The sequence below is a fragment of the Nyctereutes procyonoides genome, unplaced genomic scaffold (genome assembly GCF_905146905.1).
Source record: "Nyctereutes procyonoides isolate TBG_1078 unplaced genomic scaffold, NYPRO_anot_genome, whole genome shotgun sequence".
Taxonomy (NCBI): domain Eukaryota; kingdom Metazoa; phylum Chordata; class Mammalia; order Carnivora; family Canidae; genus Nyctereutes; species Nyctereutes procyonoides.
In genome coordinates this window covers 56,001,002-56,019,859 of record NW_026575140.1, presented here as the reverse complement: position 1 = coordinate 56,019,859, position 18,858 = coordinate 56,001,002, and the positions used below count along the sequence as shown (strand labels likewise).

At 45.1% G+C, this 18,858-nt stretch overlaps 1 protein-coding gene and 1 pseudogene across 3 annotated transcripts in view; one reads left to right on the top strand and one right to left on the bottom strand.

Moving 5' to 3' along the window:
• Positions 1-18,858, bottom strand: part of PIK3R5 (phosphoinositide-3-kinase regulatory subunit 5) — a 65,743-nt gene that overhangs the window by 35,640 nt on the left and 11,245 nt on the right. The window lies entirely within an intron of this gene.
• LOC129497927 (60S ribosomal protein L35a-like) lies at positions 1,822-2,153 on the top strand (annotated as a pseudogene).

Here is an 18,858-nt window from a genome sequence, read left to right as displayed (position 1 = left end):
GCATGTACAAGGCAGCTTTCTGGTTTTCCTGGACATGGCAAAAGACGGCTTCATTACAGGCAGCTTGCTCCTGGCAGAATCATGCCCAGTTTGTAAGACAGAGTGAATATTTCACAGTTTAGGGCAAAGAAGATTGCACGGAGCACTGTGATTTCCAGATGCTTTTCCATCAGGAGAGATTAGGCACAGATTGGCTCATTCCTTATCCCTTCCTTCTGTCCTCTCTGCCTCCCTCCCAGAGTGAAAGCCACTCAGCACGCCCGTCTTCTCTCCATCAATCCAACGGCAGGTGATTGCTCTCGGGCACTGGCACATCTATCGCTGTTAGTTAGCCTCCTTCTCTTTAAACTCTTGCCAATTATTTCAGAAAAAGCTCTCACCTCCTCCCTTTTCCATCCCATTCATTAATAGGGTTTATTGGTGCAAGAGAAACTTCTCTAACAAGAAAAGAAATCATCAAGGTTTGTGGACGGAACTGAAATCAGAAACTCGTCCTGATACTCAGCCAGGTGTGGTTTTTACAACTTTTTATGAAACAGACAACTGATTTCGAGAGTCCCAGTTAGCCCCGTCTAGAACTCCCTAGAACTCTGAGGGGCTATTCTGTGACATTAGGGCAGGAGGAGCTGATGCATTCCTCCCCAGTCTTACCAAACACACTGAGAGAGACACAGAAGAACTCACAGTCTGCACCAAAAACCAGTATTTGACATGAAAACCAGTATTCGGCATCATGTCTAAATCAGAGGTAAGCGGATCTGGGAAGTCCAGGCTTCAGTTCTGGCTGAGATCTCTATGGAAGATGGGTGGGGCTTGCATCATGGCGGATTAAAGTTTGGCCCTCATGTGGATGTGCCCCCTTCCTGGATGCTTGATTGCCTCTGTCTCCTTTGTTCATGGAGATCAGTGGATCACATTCACTGACATGGGGAAGTTTGGGGAGAGGAGAATTTGGGAGGAAAATTTAAGAGTCCAACTTTGTCCACATTATATCACATTTCAAGCACCCAGTGTTAACAAGTGGCACCGTGTCGGGGGCACCTGGGAGGCTCAGAGGTTGAGTGTCTGCCTTCGGCTCAGGGTGTGATCCTGGGGTCCTGGGATTGAGTCCCACATCAGGCTTCCTGCAGGGAGCCTGCTTCTCTCTCTGCCTGTGTCTCTGCCTCTGACTCTCTCATGAATAAATAAAATATTTAAAAACAAAATAAAGTCCTATATCTACATCTTAAAAGGGGTGCCTGGCTGGCTCAGTCAGTAGAGTATGCGACTCTTGATCTCGGGGTCATGAGTTCAAGCCCCACGTTGGGCATAGAGATTACTTAAAAATAAAAAATGTTTACATCTAAAAAACTTATCTAAGGATACCTGCCAAAGTCTTAACAGTGGTTATTTCTGAGAGACAAGATTAGATACCATTTTTACTTTTTTCTAAAAACATTTTTATAATACCTATTTTATACATTATTTTTTATCACACAAATATTAGGTGTTAAATACATAAAAACTAGACAATTGTCTGGCAAAGTGGAATAGATGTACTTGTCCCTATATAAACCCTGGACATTATATATAAAGGTAACATGCAAAGTAGAGAGAAGGCAGACTGGCTAAGGACCTTGAGAACAAGAAGGGACGCGATGGTGGGCATAGTGGAATATTTCCTTTTTGCCTCATATATCCCAGACTTGGACCCGAGGAGCCAACAACCTGGAAATACCAATGGGTACAGACAGAAAAAGCCCCAAGAAAAGCCTGGTCTTGCTGAATTTTGGGTGCAAATAAGTGCGGCCTGCTGAGAACAGGACTCCTAAAGTGACAACTATGTCTGGAAGGCTTTGGTCCAAGGCCATTTTTGCCAGCTATTAACTGGGTCTCCGGAACCAGAGGGAGCACACAGCTCTACTTAAGATCAAAGGTGTTTATGCTTGAGATGAAACTGAATTCTATCTAGGCAAGCGATGTGCCTATGTGTACAAAGCAAAGAACAACACAGTAACTCCTGGTGGCAATCCAAACAAAACCAGAGTAATCTGGGGAAAAGTACTCGCGCTCATGGAAACAGCAGCATGGTTCATGCCAAATTCCAAAGCAACCTTCCTGTGAAAGCCATTGGCCACAGAATCCATGTGATGCTGTACCCCTCAAAGATTTAAACTTACTGAAAAGTAAATAAATAAAGGTGTAGAGAAAGAGAAAGAAAGAAAGAAAGAAAGAAAGAAAGAAAGAAAGAAAGAAAGAAGAAAAGAAAGAAAAGAAAAAAAAGAAAGAAAAGAAAAGAAAAGAAAAGAAAAGAAAAGAAAAGAAAAGAAAGAAAAGAAAAGAAAAGAAAAGAAAAGAAAAGAAAAGAAAAGAAAAGAAAAGAAAAGAAAAGCCTGGTCTTTTCAGCGAAAAGAAAAGAAAAGAAAAGAAAAGAAAAGAAAAGAAAAGAAAAGAAAAGCAAAGCCTGGTCTTTTCAGCCAAAAAATCAGGAAAGAGGCAGCCAAGTAAGACAAATTTTTAGATAAGAACTACTCTATTCCAGCCAAACACCATAGAAAGAACTCTGGCACCATCTCCACTATTAAAGGCCAAATGGGGGGGCCCAAGTGTCACTCTGGCCAGGTTGTAATCAGGTGCCCAACCTCTCCCCCAATCATGGGTGGTGTCTGAGAAAGCCAGGCCTTTCATCTTCTCTGCCAGTAATGAGTCCCCTACCACCCCACACTGTCAGGGAAGACCACCAGGGATCCTGGACTTCCAGCCTCACCAGGTAGTCAGGAGCCCCTTGCCCCCACTCTCTGACCAGGGTAATGTCAAAGGAAGCCTAGTGAAAGCCAGGACTTTTGCTGCTGCCCAGCGGTGATGAGGTCACTTCCTCTACTCCATGGTGTCAATGGAGCAGTAATGAAGCACCAAGGTAGGGAGGCATCAGGCAGTAGAAGCTTAGTTGGAAGCCGGAATTCCCACTCCACCCAGCAGTAATAAGGAGCACCTCCTTCTTGTCAATGGAAGCTGAGAATGAAACCTGGACTTCTACCCTCACGGTGGTAATGAGGCAATGCCCCCCCCAAACCCTTTCAGGGAAGTGTTAGAGGAAGCCAGCTGAAACAGGGGTTTAAATAAGATGGTTTAAATTTCAATGGAAAATAACCTGTCACACCAAGGACAATGAATGAAATAAAGGGAATTATATAAATTGAGTAAAAAACAGCCAATAGGTGCCAACACCAAAACCATAGATGTTAAAACTATCTGACACAGCTTTTAAAGCAGCTTCACTAAAAATGCTTCAGTGGACAATTATAAACAAATAAAAACTAAGGAAGTCTCAGAAAAGAAAGAGAAGATATGAATGCACAGCCATGGAAATTCTAGAACTGAAAGATACAATGACTTGAAATGAAAACCTTGGGCTCTGCATTGAGAAAAACTCGATGGAGGGGACTAAGGGAAGAATCAATAAACTTGAATCCAGAACAATAATGTAACCCCACCTGAACAACAGAGAGAAAAGCAACTAGAGAAAAATGAACAGAGCCTCAGGGCCTGTGGGGCTCTAACAAAAGGTCCAACATGCATGTCATCTGAGTCTGAGTGGCAGAGGGCAGAGCTGCAAAAATACTCAAAGAAATAGTGGCTGAAAACTTGCAAGCTTGGTAAAATACGTAAAACTACAGATTCAAGAAGCTATGTGAACCCTAGACATCACAGTAAACTTCTGAAAACAAAAGACAGAGAAAAAAAAGCTTGAAAGCAGCAAGAGAGGAATAACACCTTCCGTTAGAGGGAAAACAATTCAAATGACAGTGGATTTCTCATTGGAAGTCATGAAGGTCAAAAGGAATGGAACAACATTTTTCAAGTGCTTAATGAACGGCCAACCCAGAATCCTACATCCAGAGAAAATACCTTTCATGAGTGAAAAAGAAATTAAGACATTCTTAGATGAAGGAAAGCTAAAGGAATTTGTCACCAGCATACTTACCCCAAAAGAATGACAAATGGAAATTCTCTAAATAGAAAGACAAAACAAAGATTAAAAACAAAACAAAACAAAACAAAAAGTATCTTGAAACATCAGGAATGAAGAAAGAAAATAGCAAGCAAATATCTTGATAAACAACACAGGCTTTCTTTCTCTTGTGTTTTCTAAACTATATTTGATGGTTGAATCAAAAATGATAACATCATCTGATGTGGTTCAAAGAGGATGCAGTGTAAATACTTAAGACTATTGTAAGTGAGAAAAGGTAAAGGGGCCTAAAGGAAAGTAAACCTTCTACACTCGATTAGAACTGTAAAATGATAACGTCATTCAACTGTGATAGCTATACAAGAAGTAACATGTGGAACGGCCACTAAAAAGCCCAAGCCATTAGAAATGACAAATACCCACCATTTTCTTCAACGTGGATGGAACTGGAGGGTATTATGCTGAGTGAAGTAAGTCAATCAGAGAAGGACAAACATTATATGGTCTCATTCATTTAGGGAATATAAAAAATAGTGAAAGGGAATAAAGAGGAAAGGAGAGAAAATGAGTGGGAAATATCAGAGAGGGAGACAGAACATGAGAGACTCCTAACTCTGGGAAACGACCAAGGGGTGGTGGAAAGGGAGGTGGGCAGGGGGTGGGGGTGACCGGGTGATGGGCACTGAGGGGGGCACTTGATGGGATGAGCACTGGGTGTTATGCTATATGTTGGCAAATTGAACTCCAATAAAAAAATTAATAAAAATAAATAAATAAATAGCCCAAGAAGAATGCATAGAACAGCCACAAAAAAGAAAGAAAGAAAGAAAGAAATTCTAAAAGTTGTTCAAATAATCCAGAGGAAGGCAGGGTAGAAAAAAAAACAGAAACAAAAGCAAAAACAGACCAAGAAAAAGACCTACCATATCAATGACTACATTAAATTTAACTGGGCTAAATGTATCAATTGAGAGACAGAGATCAGTATTGGATTACAAAACATGACCCAACGGCTTGCTGTCCACAATAAACTCATAAATATAACAATATTGGCAAATTGAAAGTAGTAAGTGGGCAAAGACATACCACATAAACATTAATTTTAAAAAAGCAGGAATGGCTTTATTAATATCAGAGAAAGTACACTTCAGAGCAAGTAAAAATTACCAGAGTGACATTTTAGAATGACAAAAAGGTCAGGCCACCAAGACACAGCAATCCTAAATGTTTCCCCAAACAATGACATTGCAAAAGTCACAGTAAAATTTTTACTTTTCGCAAAAGAAAAATTGATACAACAAAAAGGGGAATCAGATAAACCCATAATTACAGCTGGTGACATCAGCTCCACAATTTAGAGAGCACTATATAGAAAATCAGCAAGGACACATAAGAACTCAGTAACACCATCAACCATCCAACAGGATCTAATCAATACTTAGAGTACACCCCACTCAATGACAGCAAAACACACATTGTTTTCAAGGACCCATGAGACGTACATCAATATAGACCATATCCTGGGCCATAAACCAACCCCCAAAATGCAAAAGAACTGACGTCATATAGAGTGTGTTCTCTGACTACAACAGAATCAAACTAGAAAGCAAACCTCCAAATACTTAGAAACCAAACACACATCTGAGTAATTCACGGGTCAGAGTGCATGTCTCAGGGGAAATTCAAAAATACCATTAAACAAAATGAAAAGGAGCATCCAACATATGAACGCGGGAAAACTGTGGCATGAATTACATATGTTAGAACTACCATATGGCCCAGCAATTATACCCCTGGGCATTTATCTCAGAGAAATGAGAAGTTATGAAAACAACCCAGATGTCCTTGAGTGGGTGAAGAGTTTAACAAAAGATGATACATCTATGCCATGGGATAGTACTCCACAATAAAAAGAAAATAATTATCAATATATATCATGAACTGGATGAATCTCCAGGTTTTGCTGAATTGAAAAGCCAGCCCAAAAGATTATTTATGGTATGATTCAAATTATATAACTTTTTTGAGATGATAAATTACAGAATGGCCACAGATTTGTGTCTGACGAATACTTCCATCTTGGAATTGAACAAATAGGAACAGACAAAATATAGTCAAATGGTCGGTACACACATGACGATACGCTCGCCATCATTAGTTCTCAGGGAAATGGAGATTTACAACCACAATGAAATCATACTGTCCCAGTTAAAAAGTTAAAAAGATTAACAATACCAAATTGGCAGGGATATGGAACAGCCATAGGTCACTGGTGGATTCATCCAATGGTGCAGCCACTTTGAAACCGGTTTGGTAGCTTTGTAAAGTTAACTACCTACCATTCTGACCCAATAATTCTACTTGTTTACCCAAAATAAATGGGGACATATATTTGACAAAAAAGACTGGTACAAAAATGTTCCTGGCAGCTTCATGTATCATGGCCTCCCCCAGAAAACAACGTGATCTGTCAATAGAAAATGGGTAGCCATATACCACACATATGTTTAATAAATAAATAAATATTTAATAAATAAAATCTTAAATTACAAAAAAAACCCGACAACAACAAATAAGCAAATTGCTAGTGCAAGTTAACTGTATGGATGAAGACCAAAAAATAGTGTGCACATGAATCTGGAGACAAAAAGATACTACATGGGTGGATTTACAAGAAGTTCTAGAACAGGCAAAACTAATTTATGGTGAAATAAATAAAAATGCCTCTGGATGGTAGAAGGAATGGGCATGTGGGAACCTTCTGGGATGATGGAAATATTCTATATCTTGCTAAGAACACAGGTTGAACAGGTATACATACATTGTCTACAGCTCACGAAACTGTATAATAAAATGTGTGTACTGATGTAAATGGGACTATCAATAAAAACGTTTTTAAAGACTCATGCAAAAAATACCTGTATGCACAGGATAAATCTTTAAAGTTTTTCTAAGCCTGACCATTTATCTTTTGCTTTCTTTTTTTTTTTTAAGATTTTATTTATTTATTTATTCATGAGAGACACACAGAGAGAGGGGCAGAGACACAGGCAGAGGGAGAAGCAGGCTCCCTGCGGGGACCCTGATGAGGAACTTGATCCCAGGACCCCGGGGTCACGCCCTGAGCCAAAGGGAGATGCTCAACCCCTGAGGCACCCAGGCGTCCTCATTTATCTTTTTCAAACACACAGACATTTGCCACCTTCGAGTTCTCTTTAATGCATTAATATGCCCGCATACTCTCCTACAAGCATGTACCTCCTTGTGACATACAAGGGGGTCACAGCACAGGCATAGTGTTCTATGCAGAGTCGTCTCCCAAAATGTATATCTTGTACAAATTGTCACCCCCTCCCTGCCCCTTAATCGTTTTTTCGTTGTCGCAGGACAAGTTTCAACCCCCAACCTGGGTGATAAGACCCCGAGAGGGCTGGGCCCTTCCTCCCTACCCTCACCCTCCCTCTCCATAGTGAACATCTCCCGGCCTGCACTCTCTCTGCCTGAAACATTTCCACCGGCTTCCCCTGCCTCTGCTGTGGCCAGTGTGCACTCTTCTATCTTTCTTTATAAGGTCACTTCTTCAGGGAAGGCTTTCTGACTGCCAGGCTGGGCTGGGTGCCCACCCCGGCCCCCGCTCCCCATAGCTATGTCACTGCCTCCTCCACTGGGCTTCAGCTTTGGCAAGAGCAGCCCCTCTGCCATACAAAGGGCTCTAACACCAGCATCTGGCTTGGGGTCCCCACAGATTCTCCCGGCACAGGCTATGTGAGCGCCTGCAAACCAAAAGCCCCACCCGACTGTGTGGCCAAGATGTGACCATACGAGCAACAGGGGATCTTCCTCAGGCTTCGGGGGAAATCACATCTACTGTAACCTCTGAGTGAGTCAGTCCTTGGAGGTGGAGAACAGGTCATTTTTGGCTACCCAGGGCGTGGGCAGGTGGCCCCAGGGACCTTCTTCCTCCCTGCGCTTCCCTGCCAGGGGGCCGACGGAAGAGATTCCGGTCAGAACGCAAGCTTTCCAGGAGCTGTTCCTAAGGCCACCGTGCACGGGACAATTTACCGTTTCCTTCTGTATACTGCTCCCGCTCCTCACTGTCTCCACGCTAATAAGGCAGCCACCTCGGGGAAAGTTTGTGGCAGGAAAATGAAAATCGGAGCTCCTGGACAGCTCCCAGCAGGATGGGTGGAACTCAGAGCTGGATCTCAATTGATGTAAGAAGGGTAAAAAAAAAAAAAATGCTTTTTTTTTCTTTTTATAAACTCTAATTTGTAGAGCAGTTATAGGCTTACAGAAAAACTGAACAGAAAGTACAGAGTTCCCACACACTCCTTCTGACCGCCCCCCACTCCCTCCTGCCCACAGTTTCCCCTTTTATTAATACCTTCCATCACAGTGGTGTATTTGTTACAACTGATGAACCAATATTGATACAACAGTGTTAATCAAAGCCCACAGTTTACACATTAGGGTCCCATCTCTGTGTTACACAGGTATACGGTGTTTTACACAGTGACCAAATAAAAAATGTTCTGTATCTACCGTGACTATATCATAAACGACTGTTTTACTGTTCTAAAAAATTCCCTGTGCTCCACCTATTCATCCCTTCCCCTCTCTCCAACCCCTGGCAACCACTGATCTCTACGGTTTTGCCTTTACCAAAATGTCACATGGTTGGCATTATGCATTATGCCAACTTTTCAGGCTGGCCTCTTTCACTTAGTGACATGCATTGAAGGTCCCTCCTTGGCTTTTCTATTACTAAACAGAAATTTCATCCTATAGATTTCATTATACGGATATACCATCCTTTGTTTATCCACTCACCTACTGAAGGACACCCTAGTTGTTTCCAATTTTCAGCAATTGTGAACAAAGGTGTAGGTTTTCATGTGGAAATAAGTTTTCATCTCATTTCAAGTGAATACCTAGAAGCCCAACCGCTAGATCACATGGCAAGACGTCTCAGCTTTCTAAGAAACCGCCATACTGTCTTCCAAAGTGGCTGTACCATTTTGCATTCCTACCAGAAATGAATCAGAGTTCCTGTTTCTCCAACATCCTCACCAGCATTTGGTGTTACCAGTGTTTTGGAGTTTAGCCATTCTAATAGGTGGGTAGTGGTACCTCATTTTAACTTCCAATTCCCCTAGTGACATACGCTGTTGAGCATCTTTTTATATGTTTATTTTCTGGTGAGCAGCTCAGTTTTTTTGCCCACTTATTTTTAAAGTGAATTTTTTATTCAAGTATGACATTATGTATAAAATGTACACAGAACACAAGGGTACGGTTTGATAAGCTTCCCAAGTGCTTGATCCCAAAGTGATCACATCCACAGAACCAGCACCCAGATCAAGAAGCAAACACAATAGGTATCCTTAGGAACCTCCCCCCATCCTCCTCCCCCCACCTCCCAGCCTCACCTGGTCACCACACAATTGTCTATTTTTTTTTCAATTGTCTATTTTTAAATTGGGTTGTTTATCATCTTATTTTTGAATTTTAAGAATTCTTTGTAAATTCTGTATACAAGTTCTTTATCAGAGAAATGTTTTGCAAATACTTTCTTCCAGATTATGGCTTGTCGTTTTATTTTCTTTATAGTGTCTTTAACAGAGCAGAAGTTTTTATTTCAATAGAGTCCAACTCATCAAATTTTTCTTTCATGGATCATACTTTTGGTATCATACCAAAAACTCGTTGCCAAACCCAAGATCATCTAGGTTTTCTCCTACTATCTTCTAGGAGTTTTATGGTTTTGCATTCTACCTTTAGGTGTATGATCCATTTTGAATTAATTTTGTGAAAGGTTTAAACTTAATGTCTCAATTCACTTGTTGCTATAGATACGCCATTGTTTCAGCACCATTTGTTAGAAAGACTATCCTTTCTTCATTGAATTGCCTTCGTTCTTTGTCAAGATCAGTTGATCTTATTTGTGTTGGCCTATTTCTAGGCTATTCCATTCCATTCATCTATTTGTCTCCACTTTCCCCTATATCACATTGTTTTGATTATTATAGCTTTACAGAAAGTCTTGAAGTCATGAGTTATCAGTTCTCCAGCTTTGTTCTTTTTCCTCAATATTGTATTGGCTATTCTGGATCTTTTGCCTTTCCATATGAACTTTAGAATCAATTTGTTGACATAGACAAAGTAATTTGTTAGGATTTTGATTGCAATGTCATCAAATCTGCAACTCAAGTTGGGAAGAACTGACATATTAACAATATTGACTCTGCCTATCTATGAACGTGGAATATCTTTCCATTTATTCAGATCTTCTTTGACTTCATTCACCAGGGCTTTGCAGTTTTCCTAATACAGATTATATACATATTTTGCTAGATTTATTCCTAAGTATCTCATTTTTTAGTGCTTATATTAATGGTGTTATATTTTTTATTTCAAATTCCAATAGCTTATCACTGGTATATAAGAAAACAACAGACTTCTTTATATTGATCTTGTCTTGTATCTTGCAACCTTCCCATAATCACTTATTAGTTCCAGATTGGTTGGTGTGTTTTGGGTCAATTAATATTTTGTACATAGATAATCTGGAATGTACTGTAAAGAATTGGTATCATTTGTTCTTTAAATGTTTGGTAAAATTCACCAGTGAAACCATCTGGGCCTGGTGATTTCTGGTTTGGAAGGTTATTAATTATTGATTAAATTTTTTTAATAAAAAAATTTCTTTAGTAGATATAGGTCTATTCCAGTGATCTATCTTCGTGTGAGCTTTGATAGTCTGTGTCTTTCAGGAATTGGTCCGTTTTGTCTAAGTTATCAAATTTGTGGATACAGAGTTTTCTTAATATTCCTTTATTATCTTTTTAATGTCCATGGGACAGTAACTTTTAACATTTTAACTTTTTAAAATTCAGATATAATTTCCATAACAGAAAATCTACTATTTTAAGGTGCACACTTTGGTGCTTTTATCATAGTCACTATGCTGGATATCCATCACCAGGATCTAAATCCAGAACGTTTCCATCACTCCAGAAAGAAACCTCATACCTATCAGCAGTGATATCTCCCTCCCCCTATCATCTGGCAATCACTAATCTACTCTTGGTTTCTATGAATTTCCTTACTCTGGACAGTCCAATAAATGGAATCACAACACATCGTTTTTGGTATCTAGCTTTCTTTTTACTCAGTATGTTTTCTAGATTCATTCATGTTTTAGTGTGTAATAGTATTAATCCCTTTTCATGACTGAATAGTGTTCCACAGCATGGCCATATCAAGGCTAGTTCTTAAATACTTCAGTTTATGGATCAACATTTCATATTGGCTAGCTGAGGCTACCTGCTCCAGCCCAGAGCAAAAGCAGAAGATGAGAGACATTACCCAGGTAAGCAAGTTCCCTTCTGCATGAAGGGCAGTAAGAAATGAACCCAGCCTTGAGTCTCCACTGCCACTACCACCAGCTCTTTCCCATGATGGTGTTCCCTCTGCCTGCCAGACACCCAACCAGGCAGGCACATGCAAACAAATAAGCTTTCACGGTAGACCTTCTTTTACCTCCACTGACACATGAGGAGAGACCATGGCTCTGAGAAATAAAGTCATTTCGCAGGGTCTACAGGATGGATGCCAATCAGGTCTGCCTAAAAACGAAGTACTCTTTGGCTCTCAAATAACATCTAGAATTCTTTACCTAGTTACTCTATAGCAGCAGGAATTCCTAAGCTTTTTATGTGCTAGACCCACTGGCGATCTGAAGCCTACAGACCCCTCTTCAGAATAATGCTTCAAATGTACAAGACAAAATATGTAGGACTGAAAAGGAAATGAATTGCACTGACATACAGTTAGCAATCTTTTTTTTGCAATAATCAACCTTGTGAAATGGTCATTTATGTTCTTCTCACTAACAACACATCAAAGGACAGAATCCAGCAGCAGGTCTAAGCACTGTTATCACTCAAAAGGAGTAAAAAGCATAAATGGCATTTGAGGTGTTTGCAACATGGACTGCAAAGCCATACGACAACATCTGGACTTCTGGTGACCAAGTTCCAGGTGCTACTCATAGACTGTGGCTTGTTGTTTGTGTTCCTAATAGAAGAAACACACTGAGCTTCAGTTAGAGGTCACATTTTCCCACGCAAGTTCTTGGACCTCTGGGTGGGTGCCACTGCTCCCCAGAGAATGTGTGACCCAAAGGAACAGGCATGTGGCCAGGGAGGGCAAGGGCCTGTTGTTTGCCTCTGGCTGCTCACCATAGTTAGGTGTCCTGCTGTGAGGAAGGGTCACCTCCCTGCTCACTCTCCTTCCCTCCCTCCAGAACTCCTCCAATCCACTTCTCTACTGAGAAGTGCCCTAAATAGCATCTCCCTTTCTCCTGCTGGTTCCCATTTTATTCTTACCCTTACCCATCCTAGCTCTCTCAAGACAGTTTAATGCCTCTTAAAATAACACCCTGAAGAGGCTTGGGGAGTTTCTAATCTCTCATATCAGACTTCTTTTATGACTTCAGAAGGGCAGCCCCTAACTAAGTGCAGTTCTCCCAGGAGTGGGGGAGGCCCCAGCTGAATGTGTAGTACAGAGGCACTGAATGAAAACCAAGGGCAGATCCCAGCAAAGAGGGGTCAGGGGGCACAGCAGCTCCCTGTGCAGACAGCCACTGGCCCACCCACCTCCTAGGGGGCTGTATGGGTGACGGAGAACTGTGGGTTAAGCCATGTGTAACCTCACTTTCTTCGGTGAACCTCACTTTCCTCATCTGTAAAATGGGAGATGGGCCTCTCCAGCGTGGCCCATTACGGGGTAGGGAGTGGACAACCAAAATGCTTGAACACACCCCCAAACTGATCACTGGGCATGTTCAGAGTTCACCCCTCACAAGATGAGATCCAGGGAAAAGTCACCCAGCGGTGAGGACCATAGCAGTGCTTTCTGGCCTTTTACTACATACAGGCTCAATGCACAAAATGACTGCAGCTCCCCCATCCCTGCTCCTCCTGCAGTTCTGAGACACAGTCAGGGAGGGGCTGGTTTAGGGCCAGCTCCAGAGCTTGGACCTAAACCTCTTCACCCCCTTCACATTCATCCTCTGTAGTCAAGGTGCCCAATCTGGGGCCCCAAGAGTCCCCTCTGTCTCAGCATCAGAGTCTCCATAGAAAAAGTGGCTTCCGAAGGCCCCTCCAGCTCCAGGTCTGACCTAGGAGGGATGAAGCATTTCCCTTCCCAGCTACGTCACCCTCCTTTGTCAGCAAGGGACAGCGGCCCCGGCACTCCACTGAGACCACTTTGCTTCCTGTGTAAGCATGGTGATAAAGGTGGGAGGACCACAGGCCGGTTGGGTGGAGGACAGGTGCAGGGAAGCCCGACTCCGCAGAAGCACATGCCCCTGCATCACCAAGTGATGTGCATCACCAAGATACAACACCTGTTTCCATGGTTCCGGAGACCCGCCTGCTCCCCACAGCAGTGACTGGGGGTGGCAACGAAGGTGTCAGAAGGCAAGAGGGACAGAGAGAGGGAGAGGGGGATGGGCGGCAGGGGGAGGAATGGCTTGAAGACCAGGGTTGACCAGAAATACCCTTGAAATGTCCCGGGACTGGGACAGATGAAAGAAGTTCAAAAACAAAAACAGAAAAGTCAAAAAGCACACCAGCAGCCCCAGTGTTTCCTGTTTTTCTAACAAATCACCAATGATTTCCAAGAAAAGCAAGCCGTGCTGCGCTCGGCCCAGGGCACAGCCGCAGAATTTGCACATCTGGCCTGTGCTTCGAGAGCACCGTGCACCCCTGGGGCACAGGATGTGGCGGACAGAGAGGTCTGCAGCTCCAGGATGCATGGGGGCGCTGGCCAGAGGCACTGGGGCCACCTTTCTGCGGGAAGGACCTCCCCACCCCCCCACTGCACCGTGGCCTTGCAGACCCTCCTGGGGGTCATTTCATTTATGTGGGCTTCCCCAGGCCTGCCCATTTCCCTGAGAATTTCCAGGCTGGTGGTGCAGGGGCTTCGGGGAGACCCCGTGGGGCCAGCCAGGTTTCCCGTAGAGGAGGGCGAGCCGCCCCCACCCCCTGCCCGTGACTCCTTGCAAGTGCTCCCCCTCCACACACACACACACACACACACACACACACACACACACACACACACACACAGAGGGTCCTAGGCTCTTTCAAAAGCCCCTGGAGCGAAGTACAGACCCTGGAGCTGGGCTGAGGTTGGGTCCCCCTCACCTCCCTGGGAAGCACATCCCACCCCTGCCTGCCCACCCCTCCCCAGGAAAACCCAGCTGGCCCTGGGGAGCCCCTCGCTGCACTCCTTCCCCCCAACCCCAGCCCTCTTCCCTGCCAGCCATTCCAGCGAGGGGAGGGGGGTTGCACTCACAGAAACCGACCACCTCGCGTCAGCCTTTTCCAGGTTGGGGGCAAGCCCTACAGGCCTGCACAGACCACAGACCCAGCCTGCAGGCCCATCATGAACCCCATCAGCATCCCGGGGAGACAGGTTAGAGGCAGGCTGTGGGTGGCATCGTGGATGGAGGCAGGAAGAGGCGTCCAGCCTCAGTCTGCCTTCAGCCTCAACTCCTCTTTGGCCACTGTACAGGTGGGCAGAGCGATCCTCGGGTTGACATCACACATGCGCATCTTTTGCTGAACCATCTGAAAGCAAGCTGCCGGTTGCAGAGCGCATGACAAGTCGCGATGGAACAGCAGATCGAATTGTATCCAATGCAAGTGAACATGGGCAGGTTCAATATGGTTTGATCTAATGTCCCAGTGTGCACGGCCTAAGGACCAGGGCATTCCCCGACCTGAGGACACCCCGGAGCAAAAGAATGACAGTGACGCAAGGTCATCTGCTGCGCCCCTGGGGGTGTACCTACTTTGCAGAACACCCGCTCCATGCCTGACTACCCACATTCCCACATCCCCACACCTCTCCTACCCTGCAGCCTGTCCCTCACCCATCAACAGCTGGAACCTGGGAGGGCTTGTGACTGCTTCAACCAGTTGATGACAGCGGAGGTGGGGCTATGTGGCTTCCCAAGCTAGGCTGTGAGGTGGAGCGGCTCCTGCCTCATTTGCTAGAGGCCTTGCTCTGGGAGCTCTGAGCGGCTGAGTAAGAAATGTGACTAGCCAGCTGGAGGTTGCCACTCCAGGAGGAAGCCCAGGCCGCTGTAGGCTCTCTGGTTTACAGGTCCAGTCGCCAGGGATCCACATCTTCCCGGCTGAGGCTCCCGGCATTGCACACAAGCCAACCCCGTGGGGCCCCGGCCAAATTCCGGGCCCCCTGAATCCATGAGCGGACTCACATGGCTGGCCTTCTACCACCAGGGTTTGTTACATGGCAATAGCATCTGGAACATACATACCTGGGGAGGCCCCACACCATGACAGAGAGCTGGCCCACATGGCTGGAAGCTACTGGACCATGTGTTCAGAAGAGCCCAGATGGAACAGCTAGAGAGAAAGCCGCTCAGAGATGGAGGCCGTCCTCCAGGCAGGTAAGATAATCACAAGCAACTCAGAGATGAATGGGCCCTTAGAGGATGTCCAACCTATATTCATTTACTCAAATAAAAACTTCTCTTATCAAATGAATATGACCACAAGATATTTTGCTGGATGCCGTGGTAGATGCAAACATGACTAATACACCGCCCTCGCTTCAGACACTGAGCTCTGCTGACACCAGCATGGAAGGTGCCACCTCCTGAGGACGGGCATGATCGTGGCAACTCCTGCCTCAGGACCTTTGTACCTGCTCCTCCTGCTGACTGGAGCGCTCTTCTCCCAGATGTCGGCGAGGCTCACTCCCTCACTGCTTTCCAGTCTTGACCTTATGTTCTCAGTGAGGGCTTCTGGCAAACCCCACCTCTGGCACATCCTGTTTCATTCTTCCCACCTCTTTACCACCAACTGACAGGCTGTGCATGTTACTGATTGGTTCTCATACCTGCTGCCCATTCTTTTCCTCCAGCCCAATTAGAATGTAAGCTCCACCAGGGCCTGGCACATATTCGCTGGAGGAAGGAACAAATAATGAACTAAAGAAGGAACAATAAAGAGATTTCAAGGATGTCAAAAGAAGAGAGACAGGCATGGAATCACACACACCTTGCTGACTGAGATACGGACGCTGCTTCTCTCACATGAATCATCAGACTGAGTCACAGCAAGACCTCAGGATGGTGGCAGGCTTCACGGAGACAGCGGCTGGCAAGTCTCTTTAGGTTAAAATCAAGCCATCTGATGAACTGTGGTACCTCTGATCATCTGATGTCTTGGAAGGTCAAGAAATCAGAGAGGATGACTTAGTGGGGGGAGAAAACCCTGCACAGTAAACACCAGAGCCGAGTCACAGAGTCTCCCTGAAGGAAGAAAGTGTGTGTGTGTGTGTGTGTGTGTGTGTGCGCGCGCGCTGGTGGGGAAGCAGCATGATTTCTGGGATACACAGAGATAAAGCCGGAAGGGAGGTCCTCAGAAAAAGAATGAACATGAAAGAGCAAGGGGTGAGCATGTCAGGAAAGTGAGGCTTAAGAACATCATGAGGGACATCACAAAGGGTCTATAGGGTTATTTTCAGAACCCAAGCCTGGGGATGAGGCTAGTCACTCTGGGCAGGTGGGCCAGGAGTTGCAGATGCTCTAGAGAAAGCAGAATGTCTCTCCCACCTATTTCCTCCATCACTCTTTCTCCAAGAGAACAGTCTTCCCACCGCAAAGTACAGATCAAAGAGGGTTTATTTAAGCGACTGCAAGCACGTATTCAGGGTCCTCTTTTAGAGGGTCCAAGAGGCCCTAGGGATCCAAAAATCCCAAGGAGCTTGAGCCTGGATGGGAAGATGGGCTCCCATGAAGTCCCCATGCATGGTAGTAGGACCACCCTCACCAGACCACCCTCAGCACCAACAACAAACAGAAAACAGAAATCACTGGAAAAACAGGCAAAAGACTTAAATAAAAATCTTGCATGAAAGAGGCTCTCCCAATGGCCAATAAACATGAAAAGGTGCTCGATTTGATTAGTCATAGGGAAAATGCAAATTCAAACCATGATGCAATACCACTACATACCCACCAGACTGGCCAAAATGAAAAACATAGAAAACCCTGTTTGTGAGGATGTGAGGTACCTTGAACCCTCACGGCTGCAGGCGGGTGTGCAAATCAGGACAGCCACTTACCAAATGGAAAAACCGGTGAGCGGTGCCCACCCAAGGGCAACCAGTGCATGCCCCATGTCCCAGCGACTCCCCCTCACAGACTTTTCAAAAGGATGTGCACCACAAAGTTCAGAGCAGCACCACTCACACGAGACTGGACCCAATGAATGAGGCATCCAGGGGAGGTTAATACAGGGCAGGTGCAAGGGGAGAAGAGGAGGGAGGTGGGAGGAGGCCAATTAGCAAGGCTTCTCTAGATGGTAATTTCCAAGATAACTGTTCAGGAAGGAACAACTGCTGTGGGATTCAGGCACAGAGGTAGGAAGATGGACAGAGGTGGGATTTAGGCACAGCAGCGGTGAAACATACAGAAGTGACAGGCGTGTGACAGCATGGTTTCTTTAGGGAAGGGCAGGGGGTCAGCCTCTACTGGAGGCTAGAGTATGACACAGGGCACACTGGGAGATTTGGCCCCATGGGCTGGGGTGGCAGATGGGCATGGCCTTGGATAGCAGGCTAAGTGTTAAGGGTTTATTCAAGGGCCTTGTACCGCCTTTGCCAACTTTTCATCTGGCAAGCGACCCATCAGCCTTGAGATTCAGAAGATCACGCCAATGAGGGGGTTGCAGGGAGGCCTGGGGAGAGCCAGCTGCCACAGAGGGCTCTGAAGTCAAATAGAGAGTGTGCTGCTTAAAACGAGCTGAGAATCGCACATGAGGATAAATCCACCTCAGAGTCCTATGGAAACCAGAGTTTGTGAAAGGGAGCTGCTACTGACCATCTTTGAAGAATGCAAGCAAATGACAGACGTACAAGAGAAACGTGCAGTGTGGGCCAGGCAGACAAGGACAGAGATGGAAACTAGGAAAGGCTGTCCCAACGTTAGAGGATAGCAAAATGTAGGATCATGGGCCGGCCAGCACCCCCCACCCCAGGAAGAGCTGTCTGCACACCATTAAAGGCACTTTGGGAACATTCAGGAAAGGACCCGGGGACCACCAGGGCTTGGGATGGCTTCACTTCACAGTAATGCAAGAAGATGCACAACAGCATCTCCGGATCTGAGCAGGTCCTGCTAGAGCCCCCGTGAGAACGTGGAAAAGCTCCAGCTGAAGAAACGGATGGATTCACCGCTGGCTCAGCAATCACACCCAAAAAGGGAGTCGAGGATCTCCATCTGCACTCTGGTTTGGCCTTGACAGCGCGCCATCTTTAAACACACAGCTCGGTGGTGCTGTGGACCTTCACACTGTCGCACAGCCGCCACCTCCATCCATCTCCAGAACTTCTCCACTTCCCAAAATGAAATTCCATACCCATGAAACACCAACCCCCACCCCTCGACTCCCCTCTTCTTATTCCCCAGTCCCTGGGGGTCACTGGTCTTCCTTCCATCTTCTAGGAGTTTGGCGACTCTGGGTTCCTCATATATGAGAACCATGCCATCTTTGTCCTTTGGTGACCGGCTCATTTCACTTCACATAAAGTCTCGAAGGTTCATCTATATCGTAACATCTCAGAATTTTGCTCTTTTTTGAGGTGACATAATATTCCATTACACATATGTGCCACATTGTGCCTACCCCTCACTGCAGATGGGCATTTGGGTTGATTCCAGCTTTTGATACAGAATGCCATTTTTTGTTAACAGTTTTCAGTAGAGCTCAGAACGCATGCTCACCACACAACGGAAGGGTAAAGAACCTTTATATGACAGTGAGGATACAGAAAGACCTCAAACTGGGATGCCTGGATGGCTC